Genomic DNA, 12,739 nt, shown 5'->3' with positions numbered 1-12,739 from the left:
CATGGGACCAACACTTACATGTTGCATTTATATTTTTGTTCATTATACATGTATGATGACCATTAGGCAACATCCAAATCCCTTTAGTCTTACTCAAAGGGTTCTCATGCACATAATATGCATTTGTATTGTAGATATCTATTACTGAATGCATGAAGAGCATTAGGCTACATTCAGTCCTTCAGTCCATTCAGCTTAAGACCAAGCGATATCATGTGTAACGGTAAAGAATGAATTGGACGTAATGTACAGTATTATAATTACAGTACTCAGATGCAGAATGACCATTACATTCAGACCGTTCAGCCTTATATAAGAAAAACTGGCCCTCGGAGTGCGGTGTCAGGAAAATAACCTCTCACTCAATGTCAGCAAAACAAAAGAGATGATTGTGGACTTCTGGAAACAGCAAAGGGAGCAGACAGTGTGGTGAAGACAGTGTGGTGAAGAAGGCGCAACAGCACCTCTTCAACCCCAGGAGGCTGAAAAAATGTGTCTTGTCACCGAAAACCCTCACTAACTTTTACAGGTGCACAATTGAGAGCATCCTGTCGGGCTGTATCACCGCAAACTTCCGGTGAATTTACTTAATTACTCACGATTAACGTTCAAAAAATATACTGCTAAAAAAATTAAGGGAACACTTAAACAACACATCCTAAATCTGAATGAAAGAAATAATCTTATTAAATACTTTTTTCTTTACATAGTTGAATGTGCTGACAACAAAATCACACAAAAATAATCAATGGAAATCCAATTTATCAACCCATGGAGGTCTGGATTTGGAGTCACACTCAAAATTAAAGTGGAAAACCACACTACAGGCTGATCCAACTTTGATGTAATGTCCTTAAAACAAGTCAAAATGAGGCTCAGTAGTGTGTGTGGCCTCCGCGTGCCTGTATGACCTCCCTACAAGGCCTGGGCATGCTCCTGATGAGGTGGCGGATGGTCTCCTGAGGGATCTCCTCCCAGACCTGGACTAAAGCATCCGCCAACTCCTGGACAGTCTGTGGTGCAACGTGGCGTTGGTGGATGGAGCGAGACATGATGTCCCAGATGTGCTCAATTGGATTCAGGTCTGGGGAACGGGCGGGCCAGTCCATAGCATCAATGCCTTCCTCTTGCAGGAACTGCTGACACACTCCAGCCACATGAGGTCTAGTATTGTCTTGCATTAGGAGGAACCCAGGGCCAACCGCACCAGCATATGGTCTCACAAGGGGTCTGAGGATCTCATCTCGGTACCTAATGGCAGTCAGGCTACCTCTGGCGAGCACATGGAGGGCTGTGCGGCCCCCCAAAGAAATGCCACCCCACACCATGACTGACCCACCGCCAAACCGGTCATGCTGGAGGATGTTGCAGGCAGCAGAACGTTCTCCACGGCGTCTCCAGACTCTGTCACGTCTGTCACGTGCCCAGTGCGAACCTGCTTTCATCTGTGAAGAGCACAGGGCGCCAGTGGTGAATTTGCCAATCTTGGTGTTCTCTGGCAAATGCCAAACGTCCTGCACGGTGTTGGGCTGTAAGCACAACCCCCACCTGTGGACGTCGGGCCCTCATACCACCCTCATGGAGTCTGTTTCTGACCGTTTGAGCAGACACATGCACATTTGTGGCCTGCTGGAGGTCATTTGGAGGTCATGCAGGGCTCTGGCAGTGCTTCTCCTGCTCCTCCTTGCACAAAGGCGGAGGTAGCGGTCCTGCTGCTGGGTTGTTGCCCTCCTACGGCCTCCTCCACGTCTCCTGATGTACTGGCCTGTCTCCTGGTAGCGCCTCCATGCTCTGGACACTACGCTGACAGACACAGCAAACCTTCTTGCCACAGCTCGCATTGATGTGCCATCCTGGATGAGCTGCACTACCTGAGCCACTTGTGTGGGTTGTAGACTCCGTCTCATGCTACCACTAGAGTGAAAGCACTGCCAGCATTCAAAAGTGACCAAAACATCAGCCAGGAAGCATAGGAACTGAGAAGTGGTCTGTGGTCTCCACCTGCAGAACCACTCCTTTATTGGGGATGTCTTGCTAATTGCCTATAATTTCCACCTGTTGTCTATTCAATTTGCACAACAGCATGTGAAATGTATTGTCAATCAGTGTTGCTTCTTAAGTGGACAGTTTGATTTCACAGAAGTGTGATTGACTTGGAGTTACATTGTGTTGTTTAAGTGTTCCCTTTATTTTTTTGAGCGGTGTACATAACAATTATTTTAAGAATTATAGATACAGAACTCCTTTATGCAATCGCGGTGTCAGATTTTAAAATAGCTTTTCGGCGAAAGCACATTTTGCAATATTCTGAGTAGATAGCCCGGCCATCACGGCTAGCTAATTTGACACCCACCAAGTTTGGCCCTCACCAAACTCAGATTTACTATAAGAAAAATTGGATTACCTTTGCTGTTCTTCGTCAGAATGCACTCCCAGGACTTCTACTTCAACAACAAATGTTGTTTTGGTTCGAAATAATCCATAGTTACATTGAAATAGCTCCGTTTTGTTCGTGCGTTCACGTCACTATCCGAAGGGTGACGCGCGGGCACATTTCGTGACAAAAAATGTCAAAATATTCCATTACCGTACTTAGAAGCATGTCAAACGCTGTTTAAAATCAATTTTTATGCTATTTTTCTCGTAAAATAGCGATAATATTCCAACCGGGCGACGTTATATTCATTCATAGACTGAAAGATAAACATGGAGTCCTCTCGTGGACGTGCACTCCAGTGTCATTGTTCCCTGGCTGACCACTCACAAAAACTCCTTCCATTTTTCGCCCAGAGACTGCAGAGACGTCATTCCACTTTCTGGCGCCTTCTGAGAGCGCCTTCTGGCGCCTTCTATTCCAAAACCTTCGTAAATAACCAGGTTGCCAAAAAACAACGCATCCAAAGTTGTATAGCGGCAGAATAAGATACCGGGTAGGGAGTGGTCTATTTCATTGCGTTTTTCACTCATCACGTTTATTCCCGAAAAATGTCTGTCCTCACTCTGGTTGCCTATTGACAAACATTAAGAATAAGCTACGTGGTGAGTTGATGCCTATTCGGCAGCTAGTTAGCTAGGTTTGTATGCGTTGCTACTTTGTATGCGTTGTTGGTTGGCAACCTTTTACTTTACGTTTTTTGGAACAGATTCCTGCTGGAACGCTCCACAAATTATACCCACCCCTTCAAGCCTATCAACTCCCAAGATGAGGCTGGTGTAACCGATGTGAAATGGCTAGCTAGTTAGCGGGGTGCACGCTAATAGCGTTTCAAACGTCACTCGCTCTGAGACTTGGCATAGTTGTTCCCCTTCCTCTACATGGGTAACGCTGCTTCGAGGGTGGCTGTTGTCGATGTGTTCCTGGTTCGAGCCCAGGTAGGAGCGATGAGAGGGACGGAAGCTATACTGTTACACTGGCAATACTAAAGTGCCTATAAGAACATCCAATAGTCAAAGGTATATGAAATAGAAATCGTATAGAGAGAAATAGTCCAATAATTCCTATAATAACTACAACCTAAAACTTCTTACCTGGGAATATTGAAGACTCATGTTAAAAGGAACCACCAGCTTTCATATGTTCCCATGTTCTGAGCAAGGCACTTAAACGTTAGCTTTCTTACATGGCACATATTGCACTTTTACTTTCTTCTCCAACACTTTGTTTTTGCATTATTTAAACCAAATTGAACATGTTTCTTTATTTATTTGAGGCTAAATTGATTTTATTGATGTATTATATTAAGTTAAAATAAGTGTTCATTCAGTATTGTTGTAATTGTCATTATTACAAATAAACAAATCGTTAAAAAAACAAAAAAAATCGGCCGATTAATCGGCATCGGCATTGAAAAATCATAATCGGTCGACCTCTAATCATGAGGTAGAAAAATGATGTGGATATATTGAAGCAACATCTCAAGACATCAGTCAGGAAGTTAAAGCTTGGTCGCAAATGGGTCTTCCAAATGGACAATGACCCCAAGCATACTTCCAAAGTTGTGGCAAAACGGCTTAAGGACAACAAAGTCAAGGTATTGGAGTGGCAATCACAAAGCCCTTACCTCAGTCCCATAGAAAACGTGTGATCAGAACTGAAAAAGCGTGTGCAAGGAGGCCTACAAACCTTACAAACTTGACTCAGTTACACCAGCTCTGTCAGGAGGAATGGGCCATAATTCACCCAACTTATTCTGGGAAGCTTGTGGAAGGCTACCCGAAACATTTTACCCAAGTTAAACAATTTAAAGGCAATGCTACCAAATACTAATTGAGTGTATGTAAACTTTTGACCCACTGGGAATGTGATGAAAGAAATAAAAGCTGAAATAAGTCATTCTCTCTACTATTATTCTGACATTTCACATTCTTAAAATAAAGTGGTGATCCTAACTGACCTAAGACAGGAAATTTCTACTCGGATTAAATGTCAGGAATTGTGAAAAACTGAGTTTAAATGTATTTGGCTACGGTGTATGTAAACTTCCGACTTCAACTGTATGAGACCAATAAAATTTGATTTGATTTGAAGTCAAAAGGTCTCTGTCACTCACTTCGAATGCTGAACATCCAAGAGAACTTTGTCTAACTACTTTTTACAAGTTCACTACTTCTACATGTGCCCTATGGCCCTGGTCAAAAGTAGTGCACTACATAGGGAATAGGGTGCATATTTAGGATACAACCTCCAGTTCAAGCAGCAGCAGTAAAGAGTGGACTTGGTGCTAATTCGCCGCTACAGAGTTCAACGAGAAGCAATGGAATGTGATAATGGAGGGGAAGGCCACAGCAGGGCGTTATCACTTCTAGTGAAGTGTGTCTCCGTGCCATGGCAAGCTGTGCAGGCTGTGCAGGGCCTGGGGTGAAACGTTCAGAGCACTGCACAAAGAAATATAATAAATAGAGCAAACAGTTATGACTTCTAACACTTGAAGACTGTCTCCGACAGAGGCCTCAGCAGAGCCTGGGGTGTACTTGGGGAATTGAAATGTTCAGAACGTTGCAGAAGAATACAGATAGAAATAGAATGAATAGAGCAGACAGTTATCACTTCAAGTGAAGGGTGTCTTCTCTCTGTGGCTGGCCATATAGGGCCTGGAGTGAAACGTTTTACTGCACATAGAACAATATAGAGATTGCATATAGAAATGTAACACATAGAGCAGCAGACTCAAACACATTTCTATCTGAACAGCCTGTAATGTTGCACCCCTGCACCTTCCAAGCCAGGGCCTGGGGTGAAACATTCAGAATGTTGCAGATAGAAATATAATAACCAGACCAGAAGATGTCATTCCCTATAATTGTAGGCATACATGACAGACAAGCCAGTGAGACTCATATACAGTGAGTATTCAGACTTTTTCCACATTTTGTTACGTTACAGCCTTATTTTAAAATGAATTATATAAAAACATTTCCTCAGCAATCTACACACAATACCCCATAATGATGAAGCAAAAACAGGTTTTTAGAAATGTTTACCAATATATAAACAATTAAAAAACAGATATGCCTTATTTACATACAGTACCAGTCAAAAGTTTGGACACACCTACTCATTACAGGGTTTTTCTTTATTTTTACTATTTTCCACATTGTAGAATGCTATTGAAGGCATAAAAAATATGAAAAACACATATGGAACCATGTATTAATCCCCACAAAAAATTACAAACCAAAATATATTTTATATTTGAGATTCTTCAAAGTAGCCACCCTTTTACTTGATGACAGCTCTGCACACGCTTGGCATTCTCACAACCAGTTTCATGAGGTAGTAACCTGGAAAGCATTTCAATTAACAGGTGTGCCTTGTTAAACGTTAATTTGTGGAATTTCTTTCCTTCTTAATGCATTTGAGCCAATCAGATGTGTTGTGACATGGTAGGGGTGGTATACAGAAGATAGCCCTATTTGGTAAAATACCAAGTTCATATTATGGGAAAAAAACTGCTCAAATAAGCAAAGAGAAATGACAGTCCATCATTACTTTAAGACATGAAGGTCAATCAATCAGGACAATGTCAAGAACTTTGAGTTTCTTCAAGTGCAGTCAGAAAAACCATCAAGTGCTATGATGAAACTGGCTCTCATGAGCGATGAAAGGAAGACCCACCGTTACCTCTGCTGCAGAGGATAAGTTCAACCTCAGAAATTGCAGCCCAAATAAACGCTTCACAGAGTTCAAGTAACAGACACATCTCAACATCAACTGTTCAGAGGAGACTGTGTGAATCAGGCCTTCATGGTCGATGGACACCAATAAGAAGAAGAGATTTGCTTCTGCCAAGAAACACGAGCAATGGACATTAGACCAGTGGAAATCTGTCATTTGGTCTGATGAGTCCAAATTTGAGATGTTTTGTTCCAACTGCTGTGTCTTTGTGAGATACAGAGTAGGTGAACGGATGATCTCTGCATGTGTTGTTCCCACTGTGAAGCATGGAGGAGGTGTGATGGTGTGGGGGTGCTTTGCTGGTGACACTGTCTGTGATTTATTTAGAATTCAAGGCACACTTAACCAGCATGGCTATCACAGCATTCTGCAGCGATACACCATCCCATCTGGTTTGTGCTTAGTGGAACTATTATTTGTTTTTCAACAGGACAATGACCCAACACACCTCCAGGCTGTGTAAGGGCAATTTGACCAAGAAGGAGAGTGATGCATCAGATGACCTGGCCTCCACAATCACCCAACCTCAACCCAATTGAGATGGTTTGGGATGATTTGGACCGCAGAGTGAAGGAAAAGCAGCATATGTGGGAACTCCTTCAAGACGGTTGGAAAAGCATTCCAAGTGAAGCTGGTTGAGAAAATGCCATGAGTGTGCAAAGCTGTCATCAAAGCAAAGGGTGGCTACCTTGAAGAATCTCAAAATTAAAATATATTTTGATTTGTTTAACACTTTTTTGGTTACTACATGATTCCATATGTGTTATTTCATAGTTTTGATGTCTTACAATGTAGAACATAGTAAAAATAAAGAAAAACCCTTGAATGAGTAGGTGTGTCCAAACTTTTGACTGGTATTGCAAGTATTTGTAACCCTTTTCCATGCGACTCGAAATTGAGCTCAGGTGCATCCTGTTTCCATTGATCATCCTTGAGCTGTTTCCACAACTTGATTGGAGTCCACCTGTGGTAAATTCAATTGATTGGACATGATTTGGAAAGGCTCATACACCTGTCTATATAAGGTCCCACAGTTGACAATGCATGTCAAAGCAAAAACCAAGCTATGAGGTCGAAGGAATAGTCCTTAGAACGACAAGACAGGATTGTATCGAGGCACAGATCCGGGGAAGGGTACCATAACAATTTTGCAGCATTGAAGGTCCCCAAGAACACAGTGGCCTCCATCATTCTTAAATGGAAGAAGTTTGGAACCACCAAGACTCTTCCTGGAGCTGGCCCCCCGGCCAAACTGAACAATCAGTGGAGAAGGGCCTTGGTCAGAAACCCAGATTGAACTCATTGGCCTGAATGACAAGCGTCACTTCTGGAGGAAACCTGGCACCATCCCTAAGGTTAAGCATAGTGGTGGCAGCATCATGCTGTGGGGACTTTTTTCAGTGCCAGGGACTGGGATACTCGTCAGGATCGAGGCAAAGATGAACGGAGCAAAATACAGAGAGATCCTTGATGAAAACCTGCTCCAGAGCTCTCAGGACCTCAGAATGGGGTGAAGGTTCACCTTCCAACAGAACTATTTGAGAATATTCCCAATGTCAAACCACCTAGAGAACATTCCTAGAACATTACCAAAATGTAAATGAAATGTAACCATCTTTGAACTTTTGGTAACATTCTGTTGAACTAATGAAATACCAAGAAAATAAAGTTTTTGTCAAGTTCCTTAAATGTGCTGAGAATGTTCCAAAGCCAAACAACTATCCTGCACCATTCCCAGAAAGTTGTGGGAAGGTTGCATGAAGAATAACCATAGGACAACCACAATCTCACCAAGCACTAAAACATATGGTTCTTAGAACTTTATGTGCTAGCTGGGCAATTTTCTACACTGAGAGGCTTTGTCAATATGGCCCCTGTTCTATACAATACATTTCTATCTGGATATTCTGCAACGTTTGCACCATGATGAACAGGCCCTTGTTGTACTGAGAGTATTGCAGAGTTGAGGATGCATTTCAGTGCGAATGAGATGGACAGCAAGGCTATCCAAAAGGTTATCTTCAATAGGATGCATTTCAATCATTGGGGGAACTGACCACGGCTCTTATTTCCTACTGCTGTTGTTCAGTAATTGTATACTGGTGCTGTCAGCCATGTGTACACAGCCACATGCAAGTATGCACTCACTGCTGCACACATGAACAAGAAGGATTCACTCTACTAAAACAAACAATTGGAACACGAGACTGTCTTACGTTGCAACCAACTAAACAGTGAAAAACGAAGAAACCCGCACACTGCTCTTGATAGTATCACTGCTCTTTTTTAAGCTTTGTGTATCGGCCTCAAGACCTTCGACAGAGCTTTTGTGAGTGTTTATAATATGCACCCTTACGTAGACATTGCTCCACCCACATCCGTTCAATGCGACGAAAGGGATTGGAGTCGAGGGAAAATAAACAAGTGTAACCAAATATAACAATGTAACCAAATATAACACTTTATTCTAATAAAGTGTGTACATAAAACGTATTAAACACGTCTATAAAACCACAATGAGGACGTCGACCTATCAAGTAAGTTTTCATAAATCATTGGTGATTTATAAATCATATAGTGCAAGAAAAAACGTCAGAGTAATCTGAAGTGGTGGCATTAACTCATGTTCACATTTACAACATAACATGCATGCACCTGCAACAAAGTTAGCTCAGTGCCTTTTGAATTTTGAACCAACTAAACTGTCCCTTACTGGTAGAGCGTGCTCACCCCCTGGACGTTGTGTGCTGAAGTTTGTATGGTTCTCATACGTTTCTTTATCACAAACAATTAGTTATTCTTCGGGTTGCTTGGCCTGGCTATAGCAATAAGTAAGATTGTCTAACTCTAACGAAATGACAAAGGCTAACAAGTCTGGTTGGGGTTCGCGACCATGTCCCAATGAATTAAAAGATGCTAACGTTTCTTGTCCAGTATGTCTCGGCTCGGTGCATGATCAGGCTGCCCTCGCTCATATCGGTTAATGTGGTCAACTTTTGGAACAAAAAACGGTCATGCGCCCTGACCGCCTTGGCTAGTTTGTTAGCTAAGCTAGCCACTTGTAGCTAGCCAGTAACTCCTCCAGTATGTGTTGACGTCATTTCACAGGATTTGTTTTTGGATGGAAGCTGTAGAGATCAGTAACAAATATCTTATTCATCCATTTTTGGGGTTAAGCATGAAATGACCTATGATGGTGCATTGATCAGTTATACAGTTTAAAGCCATTCATTTAGCATTTTTTCCCAAAGTCAACCTTTGAAGAAACTGTGCAGTGTTTCCAGATTTCTATGAAATAGATTTCTATTAATATTTTCGTCCAAAATTTTTTAATTAAGTATGTTAAAAAGCAGCTTTTCTGTGTTTGAATGGTGTGGGTTTTCCCCAACAACAGAATGGTGTGGGCGTATACCGGGTCATTAAAAATATTCATGCGAGTAGACCACTGATTGGCCATCCTCTATGAGGAAAAAGGAAGCATTTGAGATACAAGTTTGAGGGTTTTGACATGTTTTTTCTCCAATCTATTATTTAGTCATAAATACAAGTATAGGATGAGTCATAGAGTTAATAGAATATGAGATTTTCAATGGACAGTTACTTAAAAACTGCAACATTTTCTCTCAGCCCCGTGGTAAAATGTGTAGAATTGCAGGAAAGTTTTTTTAAATGTTTTTTTCTCTCAAACTCATCAGAAAATGTGTAGCATAGCATCATAATGTAAATGCAAATGTTTCTCTCTGCCCCATGGAAAAATGTGTTGAAATGCAGGAAGTTAGCTGTTTTCCCTAAAAAAAACTAAAAACATTTACATATTTTGTGGGGGGGGCCTTCCACATATCCTTCCACTTACCTTACACTGTGTTTTCAAAATACCCTCCCAGAGAGTCATAATTCATGTTAAACTGTGTATAATTGCAGGAAGTGGATTTTAAAATGTAGGGGAAAAATGGGGGGGACTCATCTACTGTTCGTCCGACCCCTATATCTACACCACAATTTTTCTCTTGATCTAAACGGACCGTACTACTTTCAAGAGGCTAGCTAGCCTAGAAGCCTCATCATGGCTAACGTCGGCTAGCATGCACAACTTACGTCAAATTAAGCTTACTAGCTTTCCCCTGGCATTATGGCAATCCCATTCCTATTTGCAATTCCTAGAGTTAAAGGGAGAAAGCATCCTGCGGGCACCTCCAATGAGGAAACAGCCTCCGAGCACTTGGCTCGGGTAACCCCCAGAGCGAGGGGCCTTAGTGCGGGTCTGAGCGACCGGTGCGCCACCCGCCACAAAAGCATTACTGTGACGTCAGTGCCCCCACGTTTGGTTACAGCCAAATGGGGTGCTATGTCAGCCATTGCCGGAGCCCCCTGTGTCCATAAGGGCCCGGGGTTCATCCAGGCTATACAGTCTCATGGAAGCTAGGGCTGTGACGGTAATTGAATAACCGTGTAACTGACGGTTATGGATGAAGACCGTCATGAAATTAAAATAACCGTCAAAACCGTTTAAATAGGCCTACATTAATTCTAGGATTTCAAAAATGTTTTATTAACTTTATTTTCATATAGATAAACTTTACCTAACAGCGGGATTGTTTACTAATGATTATAAGCGATTGTTTTGCTAACTTTGTCTGTATATTAAACTACTTTCTACTTTCCAACTGTCCTTTGTTGCTATAGCAGCTAATCCGCTCATAGCCGCGGGAAGTAGTTTGAGGGTGGAGTTGCTGCGATTTTTATTTTTTTATTTTTTATTCACGATTTTTCAGGGGGTGCTACAGCATCCTCAGCACCCCTACTTCCCACAACTATGAATCCGCTAGATGTCCGGGAGTGTAGAGAGCTATAGGCCATGGCACTTCAGTAAAACAAATCTTTGATGTGTGGACTTTCTTTTATACAATGCAGGTTTTCATTGCTTGCTAGTGAATCAAGAAATGGGTCTTCTTTTAAAAAAGGTTGGATATGTCATTAATTATTCAACAGCAGTTGCCAAGGTTGTTTTGGCTCTGAGGCCTATAATGCACTAATGTTGTATCAATGGACAATGTGCCAATCTTCTCCAACCTGGCATGTATAATTTTATATGGAATCTTTTCTTAATTCATAGACTAATCAAAGCTGAACAGGCCCGGTCCTGCCCTAGGCAAGACAAAAAAAATAGCCGCCCTCCTATACCCGCAAAGTAGAATAGTAGTCTAGGCTATACAGTGTCGCCCTTGCACTTTTATGAATACTCATGTGGTAACCTACCGTTTGTAAAACAGGACATTTACCATTAATCCCTGTCATTTGGTTACTTTAATTTCTGTTTTATTCATTTATTAATTACAGTAATTTACCATTCTCATTCGGAGTGGAAACATTGTTTGCAGAGTTCCCAACCTGCTACGCTTGTGAGAAACAAGTTTTGGTTTATCTCATGCCATGTGTCTGATTTCTCTGTCCTGTTAATGTTGACGGAGCACTCGCGCCTGAGCACGCATAGAAGTACCTGGCCTGTTTCTCGCAAATGTCAAATGTAAGAAAGTGCCCAGCTGGGCTTCTCAGTCATTTTTTCTTCACCTCACACAGTAAGTCAATTCAATTCAAAAGATAATACACTGAAAAAATATATAAATGCAACAATTTCTACGATTGTACTGAGTTACAATTCATATATATATATATATATATATCAGTCAACTGAAATTAATTCATTAGGCCCTAATCTATATATTTCACATGACTGGGAATACAGATATGCATCTGTTCATCACACATACCTTAAAAAAAAGTAGGGGTGTGGATCCGAAAACCAGTCAGTATCTGGTGTAACTAGGGTTACAAAGGGTCGGAAACTTAAAAGTAAATTTCAGGAATTCTTCCGGAAATTTTCCACGGGAAGTTAATTTTGGGAATATTGCTTAAATTCATCAAAAAAGTTAGCTTATAAGAGTGGACCTTTTTTGTGGGATACACATCAGGCAATTCTAGGTCTTGTGGTATATTTCAGTTAAACTATCCCCAATTCAATGGAATTGCAACCCTCTGCATGCACAGTACATTCTTCCATCACATGTACAGCTGATTCTCAAGATCTTGCACACTAATGAGATGCTATTGAGCCAACACTACTACACTGTCTGAGCCAAGAACTACATGCTTTCTGGTAAGTTTTGATTACAATACTGGGTGGGGTGAAGATATTTTATATGACATACATACATTTTTCTTAACTAGTAAATAGTAGCCTACAGCAAAGTGTCTTTAAATCATTTCATACTTGTTAACAATTTCTGCTAGTTAGTTTTTGCTACAATGTGGGTTTTAGCTTGCTTGAACCTGCTAACTGAGGAGTGTTAATTCACCTGTTTCCATACATGTTTAATTTTAAAACATTTATCTTACAAAGGAGTTGTTTAATATAACTGATTAACTATTTATCGGTACATGGAATTGTATTTGTTTTTTTTACTCATGATCTTCTAATGATCTTCTAGTGCCATGGACACTATCTGATGTGTGGAGACATTTCACTGCAGCTAACGTAGAAGGAAAAGCGGTATACATTTGCAAATA

The sequence above is a fragment of the Salmo trutta genome, chromosome 8, assembly GCF_901001165.1.
Source record: "Salmo trutta chromosome 8, fSalTru1.1, whole genome shotgun sequence".
NCBI lineage: Eukaryota > Metazoa > Chordata > Actinopteri > Salmoniformes > Salmonidae > Salmo > Salmo trutta.
This window is presented reverse-complemented; position numbering follows the sequence as displayed.